Source organism: Phocoena sinus, chromosome X (assembly GCF_008692025.1).
Source record: "Phocoena sinus isolate mPhoSin1 chromosome X, mPhoSin1.pri, whole genome shotgun sequence".
Lineage (NCBI taxonomy): Eukaryota > Metazoa > Chordata > Mammalia > Artiodactyla > Phocoenidae > Phocoena > Phocoena sinus.
The window spans coordinates 29747932-29756355 of record NC_045784.1 but is presented as its reverse complement, the minus strand read 5'-3'; the positions used below and the strand labels follow the sequence as shown (position 1 = coordinate 29756355).

Sequence of the window (8424 nt, the reverse complement as noted above, 5' to 3'; positions counted from 1 at the left end):
TTTTCTGCACTTTTTCTTTTCACTTGAAATGTATCTTGGAGATAATTCTGTATCAGTTCATCAGGAATTCCTTCAATCTTTCTCGTGCTAATACTGTATTTCATTGTCTAAACATACCACAATTTATTTAACCAATCTCTTACCAGTGGATATTTAGGTCACTTCTGATTTTTTGCTAATACAAACAATGATGAAATAAATTACCTTTTACTTACACCATTTCATGTTTCTGCATGTATATTTTTACAATGAATTCATGGAAGTGAATTTACTAGTTCAAAGAGTGTGTGTATGCATTTTATACTTTTATGCTCCGGTCAGTAATTCATGAGAATACCTTTTTCTCCTTATGCTCGTGAACATAGCATGTTGCCAAGCTTTCAGATCCTTGCCAGTCTGATAGTTGAAATTGCCCTTTTAATAGAAGCTCAACTTTCATTCCTTACTTTTATGAGATTTAAGAGTTTTAGTGGGTTTCCTTGGTCGTGCAGTGGTTAAGAATCCGCCTGCCAGTGCAGGGGACATGGGTTCGATCCCTGGTCCGGGAAGATCCCACATGCTACAGAGCAACTAAGCCTGTGCACCACAACTACTGAGCCTGCGTGCCACAACTACTGAAGCCCACATGCCTAGAGCCCGTGCTCCGCAACAAGAGAAGCCACCGCAATGAGAAGCCCGTGCACCACAATGAAGAGTAGCCCCTGCTCGCTGCAACCAGAGAAAGCCCACTCGCAGAAATGAAGACCCAACACAGCCAAAAATAAATAAATTAAATTTTTTAAAAGTTTTTTTTAATTAAAAAAGTTTTAGCAACTCTCCATATGTTAAAGATCTATTTTTATTTCCTTTCCTGGGAAATATTTTCTAAGTTTTCTCTTGTATAATCTTGTGGGTTGTTGTTGTTGTTGTTGAAGGAGATACTCATACAATAGGGAAATTATTACTTTGTGAAATAATGTGTTATTAGGAGACAGTTTACATTAATGTATCAAAAATACTCCAAAATAAAGTTTAGTTTAAATGAAGTAGAAGTATTTTTTTACTCTCATGATTCTACTAGAGAGACAGAGTCCACAGATCAACATATGGCTTCCACTTATGGGCCCAAGGTGACAGCTCTTATTCTTAAACTATCCCCGGAGATCAAGAAGAATGGAGAGGTCCAGTGGAGCCTACCCACAGTTTTTTTAAGGGCCGAATCAAAAGTAATATGCCTCACTGTCAGTCAAACCGTACTGGCCAGAACTTTGATTAAGGCCATATCTCGACGCTCAGGAATCTGGGAAATAAAGCCTTGAGATTAGCAGCCTTGTGCACAGTGAAACTAATACTACAGAATAGGGCCATACTGACTATGGGGGAAAATTATAAATTTGCCACAAGTGAATTAAAAATATATCTTTTATTGAGGTACAGTTGGCATACAGTATTAGTTTCAGGTGTACAGCATGGTGATTTAGTTTTTTTTATACATTATGGAATGATCACCACAATAAGTCTAGTTATCATCTGTTACCATACAAAGTTATTAGAATATTATTGGCTATATTCCTTATGCTGTACATTACATCCCCATTACTTATTTGTTTTATAACCGAAGTTTATGTCTGTTAATCCCATTCACTTATTTTCCAGATTACCCTACTCCCCTCCCCTCTGGCAACCACCTCCTCTGTTTTTATTTGGTTATGTTTGTTCATTTGTTTTATAGATTCCATATAGAAGTGAAATCATATGGCATTTATCTTTCCCTGTCTGGCTTATTGCACTTAGCATAATACCCCCTAGGTCCATCCATGTTGTTGCAAATGGCAACATTTCCTTTTTTTTTAATTGCTAACTAGTATTCTATTGTAGGTATGTACCACATCTTCTTTATCCATTCATCTATTGATGGACAGTTAGGTTGCTTCTTTCTCTTGGCTATTGTAAATAATACTGCAGTGAACATAACTGTGCATGTATCTTTTCAAATTAGTGTTTTCATTTTCTTTGGAAAAATACCCAGAAGTGGAATTACTGGATCATATGGTTGTTCTCTTTAATTTTTTGAGGAACTTCCATATTGTTTTCATAGTGGTTGTACCAATTTACATTCCTGAAAATAGAATTTTTCCCTTTAATCTTTTTGCCTTTGCTTGTGGTGGATTTTATCCTACAAAATGGTATAGTTTATTTATATATCTGAATATATCAATATTTTTATGGTTTCTGGATTTGGTGTTACCTTTAGAAGTACCTTTATCATTCTGTGTTTATCTTTGGAAAATCTCCTCTCATTTCTTCTAGTAAATTTTATGGGGCATAGTGACAACGATCCCTGCTGTTTCTGCCTCTTCTTCCCTATCTTGTTCTTCCTGTTTGGACATCTGAAATTTATAATATTAAATTTTAGTTTCATTGTTAGTCAGAATGCATGAAACCAGAAGAAACACTTATATTCTTTATTGTTGGCATTATATATCCATGTACGTTCTAGTCTTAAATATTTTCCAAGATCTATTCCATTAATATGATCATTCTTCCTGGACACATTTCAAGATATGTTGAATTCCACTTATTTGTTTACTGCCTTTATGTCCTGAATCTGTTGCTCTTTGGAAATTAAAAAGAAGTGGTGAGGTATAAGGAAGCACATATGATAGCTTAGGGAAAGATAGAGGAAAGAGAGCTTGAAATGTTCATTAAATTGAATTAATAATTGAAATAAAGGTAATATACTTAGTAAAAGGTGATTTAATGACTTGGAAAATTTAATTACATTGATGTGATTAAAGTGTCACAAAACATTGTTATCATCAGAATTGATTTGTGAGCACTGTTGCAATTTTAGATTCATGAACTACAACAGGAGATGAAATAATTTTGCCCTCCAGTAAAGAGTGAAAGGACTTTAGTTGCAAAGCGAAAATACATATAATGGTGACTTGACAGTGTGTCTTCTTACTCCTCTCTCTCTCTCTCTCTCTCACTCCCTTTCTCTCCATCCTTCACCTTTCTTCCTCTCTCTTTTTTGCTTTTTCCTCCTTATTTCTCTCTCTTTCCCTTTCTTCTCTTACATTCTGTGCTGATTCCCTACCTGTACACTGATTTTTATGTTTTCAGAAATTAAGTTCTTTAATTTGCTATATGTGTGTCTGAGCAGGAAGATGAGACTAGCCCCCATCACAAATCTCATTACCACTCAGAAGAAAATTTTTGACTCATTCCTGAATGATTATGTTTGCAATTAACTATTAGTGATATATATATATATATATATATATATATATATATAATTATATCTTGACACATGTCTGAATGTTGTTAAATTATAACTTACTTTCAGTGTCAGTTGACTTTTGCTAATCTTGGCTTTAAAGTCATCCAAAGTACTGTATATTCCAGTGTTTTTGCTTCTTCATATGTGGGCCAAGTATTTAAAATATAGCATTTTAGTATTTAAATATCAATTTTATGCTTATATTTTTATTGTGGTAAAATGTACCTAATATAAAATTTGCTATTTTAATCATTTTAAGTGAATATTCAGTGATATAAATATATTAAATAAACCATCATCACCATCCATCTCCAGACGTTTTCATGTTACCAAACTAAAACTCTACCCATTAAATAATAATTTCCCTTTACCCCCTCCCCTTAGACCCTGGCAACCACCATTCTACTTTCTGTCTCTTTGAATTTGAGTACCCTAGGTACTTCATATAAGCAGAAGCATAACAGTGTTTGCCTTATTGCAACTGGCTTATTTCAGTTAGCATAATGCTTTGAGGTTCATCCATGTTATGATGTGTGTTAGAATTTTCTTCCTTCTCAGGCTGAATAATATTCCATTGTTTGTATATACCACTTTTTGTTTATCCATTCATCCATTGATGGACACTTAGGTTGCTTCCACCTTTTGGCTTTTGTGAGTAATGCTGCTAGAAACAAGAGTATTCAAATATCTATTCAGGTTTTTGCTTTCAATTCTTTTAGTTATATATCTAAAAGTGAAATTGCTGAATCATATGCTAATTTCTAGGTTTAATTTTTTTGAGGAACTACCATACTATTGTCCATATGGCTATACCATTTTACATTCTTACCAGCAGGCTACATTGTTACAACAATTTCTCCACATCCCTGTCAGCACTTGTTTTATATATATATATATATACACACAAATCTCCATCCGTCCTACTAACCGTCTTAAAGGGTGTGAAGTGGCATTTGATTGTAGTTTGATTTTCACTTTTTTAGTAACTAGTGATATTGAACATCTTTTCACGTGCTTATTGGCTATCTGTATATTTTCTTTGGAGAAATGTCTTCAAGCCCTTTGAACATTTTCAAATTATGCTGTTTGTTGTTGTTGTTGACTCATTGGAGTATTTTGGAAATTATTTGATAGGTGACTTGCAAGTATTTTCTCCCATTGTGTGGGTTACCTTTTCACTTGGTTGGTAGTGTCCTTTGATGAATAAGTATTTTAATTTTGACTCTTTTTTTTTGTGGTTACTTGTGTTTTTGGTGTCATTTTCAAAAATTATTGCTAAATCCAATGTCATGAAGCTTTTCCCCTATGTTTTCTAAGTTTTATGGCTTTTCACTCTTACATTTATGTCCTTGATCAACTTTGAGTTAATTTTTGTATATAATGTGTAGTAAGGGTTCAACTTTATTCTTTTGCATGTGTATATAATCTTCCCAACACAATTTGTTGCAAAGACCTGTGCTTATCTTCATGTCTCTTTCCAAGTTGTGCTTTTTAAAGCATTATAAGATGAAAACATTTATTCCTTCAGGCAAGTGATTTCTTTCTCTTTTTCCGTGTTATTCAGAAACTTTTAAATCAACTTTGTTTTTGAAGGTAAAATATATTTTTTTATTTTTCTTATTCTTTTTTTGCAGATTATCTTTAAACTTTTTATTTTATATTGGAGTATAGTTGATGAACAATGTTGTGTTAGTTTCAGGTGTACAGCAAAGTGATTCAGTTATACATATACATGTATCTATGCTTTTTCAAATCATTTTCCCATTTTGGTCATTACATAATATTGAGCAGAGTTCCCAGTGCTATACAGTAGGTCCTTGTTGGTTATCGATTTTAAATATAGCAGTGTGTACATGTCAATGCAAAACTCCCTAACTATCCCTCCCCCCGACCCTTCCCCCTGGTAACCATAAGCACCTTCTCTAAGCCTGTGTGTCTGTTCCCGTTTTGTAAATAAGTTCATTTGTATCATTTTTTTAAGATTTCACATATAAGCAATATCATACCATATTTCTGTTTCTTTATCTCACTTACTTAGAGATAAAGAGCTCAGTTGTGTACTAGTAAATTTTAGACATGGAATAAACCATCCTTCAACGACAAAACCAGTTATTGCCACAAATGCTAGTCTGATCTCTCAACTCTGTTTGCCACCATTGCCCCTAACACTGGAGTATTACAGAAAAAATGAGAGAAAAAGATGATGATATATCAATTGATAGGTAGGCAGGCAGGCAGGCTGAAAATAGGCACTTGTATCATTAATTAGCTTTGCCTTCACCATATATTAGTGAAGGGTCCTAAGTGGCATAGTTCTTCAGCCTATATAGTCTGAAGATTAGACCTTGATGAGTAATAAAATAAAATAAAATTGACATCATTTTTAGTTTTAAAATGCTTCTTTTTAACAAAAAGCTTTTTTTTTTTTTTGGAATTGTCCACTGTCACACAGAAAATCCTGTAGCTTTTGGGGACATACTTGTTATCGGGGCCTCTTTGCTGTCATACCATTTCTGCTTCCACTAGAAACAAAATATTTGGAGGAGGGTAGGGAGGTGAAATAGGCAGCAAGCCAGAGTTCAGTCAGCGGGGCAGTAAGACGTACAATGCTCAGAATGCCTAGGAAAATGCTACTGAAGTAGAGTGTGATCAATATTGGGCCTGAGGCACATGGCAAAGAGGAAAGATTCTGTAGATGAGTAGAAATGGTCCTGTGGATGATGGAGCAGTAGGAGGTGCCTGTCATGGACTTTGTCTTAGCAGGGCCTTAGCGGAGGGCTTTTTACTCTGAGAAACCAGTCCTGTGGCAGGCCAAGAGAATAGAAACTGTATTAACCTAGGGAACAGTTAGGTATATATTTGAAAAAATAGAAATATATTTATTTAAAATTGTTTCTTGATGCCAAAAGGGGCAGTGTACAGAGTGGCAGAAACCTACATATTGAACATTAAGGTCAGTAAGATAGGAATTCAATCTCAGTTCATCCTATAACCATGTGTAAGTTACTCTTTATCTCTAAAATGGTAAGAAGCATATTTAGAGTACAAATAAATAGCCGAAGATAAGAGATGTAAATTTCACCCTACAATGCCTGGCCCGTAGATCAGTGGTGACTGACATTCACTGTTGTTGTGGTTTCCACACAAACAAGCAAGAGAATTCTGTCAGCATTATTACAAACAATGAATTGCATATGAGCTGACCCTTTAAGTGTACGGTCACAACCCAGCTTTAAGTGGATAAAGCAGTACCGTGAAACCCATATTATATACAAGTACAGAAACAGGATCACTCTGAACTTGAAACAGAAGACTGAAAATCGTAAGTAAAAATAGTACCCTTTTTTTTTTTAGTATTTTAGTCAAAAGTGCCAGTTTTTAAGTGGCAGAATATAAAAATGCCAAAGGATAAGTCCAGTTGACTCTGTAATGCTTGAATTTTGTGCTGTTCATCCCTCTATGAGTCATGCCTCTCCTGATTTTTAAAGCTTAGCTTAAGCATTTGAAATTTTCATGTTTTGGAATACTTTTGTTTTAGATTTTTCTTTCTTCTATTGTTTTGAATCTCTTAATTGTATCAGTATAGCCGTTAACTATCCTTCATCAGTTATAAGTGTTAAAACCCAAGGCTTTGACTTCATAAGGCCTAAATCAGAATAGAGAATGAAGAAAGCAAATGCCAGGATCTTAAAAACATTAAATGATAAAGGAACCAGTGCCAATTTAGAAAAGTGCTCTTATCCTTACTTTAGAGTTCTACTTTGGTAGATGTTAATATTTAACCAGTTAGCAACAGTAACACCACTATTTCAACAGTTAACCTTTCATGTATAGTAAACGTTGCAAGATGAACTTCATATTTGATAAAGCAGACTTGGTTAAAAAAAAGTTTACAAGAAAGTTCATCTCCATTTCAATGCTAATTTAACTCTGGGAAAATGAATATAACCTCTTGCAATTGCTGTTGATATATAGTGGTGGAAAGTAATTTCAAATGCTAAACTGTCTAATGCCCATCATGACTTCTGTTCATGCCAATGAGGTAAGCAATTAGGACAAAGAGGGCATTTCCTGAAAGGGCACCCCCAATGGCAACAGAACTCAGCATGGTATTTCCATTTCAGTAACATTTTTCAACAGATCCAAACTTGTTACCTTCAAACTTGAAAAGCCTGGACCCATCCAAACTTTGAAAATGTTGACGGAAGATGCATTTGTGACCTGAACATTTTCCTCAGGATTGCCCTTAGGGAAATTGCCAGTGGTGGCTTGAAGACTCTCAGTGAGCCATTGGAAGCTTTAAAAGTGGAATTTCTGATGCTGTATGGAGTTGGATTTAACTGGATTCCTTGTAGGAAAAACAGGCTAGAAGTTGCATCTATTCCAACACTGAAGACAAGAGGAGTCACAGTTTCACTGAGGAGTTCCAGTGTCACTAAATGAGAATTATAGCTCAGTGGCTGTATTTGGATTGCTATTAAATGCCCTTGTCACAACTGCCTTATAGCTTTTCTCATAGGTGATAATCATTCGTCAGCCCATGCTATAAGCAGACCAGTTCCATTTGTGCTATACATAGTGTACTTCTAAGCAGGTGGACTTTCTGGGGAACTGGTAGGCTTGGGCCTTGGGGCTGTTATTGGGAAAGTCTCTGCTTACAGAGTATTTCTTCCTTGTTGAAGTTATTTGAAAGGTATTCCTGGATAGTTCCTTCATATAGTTGAATAGTTACATCATTTGTGTGTATCTGGTTGCCTCTGACATGTCTCTATTTTTCATCTATGTCTGCCATGATATCAGGTATAGATTCCACAATCTTGATTCCTTTTGCCCTTGCATTGGGAGAAATAGTTGTGTCTGACAAGTTATAACCAAAACTGAACAGTTGGACACTGTAAGGCGTTGCATTCCGTATGGAATCGAAGGTCAGTGTATATCCTTCAAAAGCAGTCACTGTACTCGCGTCAGAAGCTTTCTCTTAACCACAGCGGCTACTATTCAGTACTTCTGCATTAGGTGGTAGATTATAGGTCACATTTTTTTTTTTTGCGGTACGCGGGCCTCTCGCTGCTGTGGACCCTCCCGCTGCGGAGCACAGGCTCCGGACGCGCAGGCCCAGCGGTCATGGCCCACGGGCCCAGCCACTCCGTGGCACGTGGGAT

General features: G+C 35.6%; 1 pseudogene; it reads right to left on the bottom strand.

Annotated features, from left to right (window-relative positions):
* Positions 1-7259: 7259 nt before the first annotated feature.
* Positions 7260-7839, bottom strand: LOC116747039 (annotated as a pseudogene).
* Between the last annotated feature and the right edge of the window lie 585 nt (positions 7840-8424).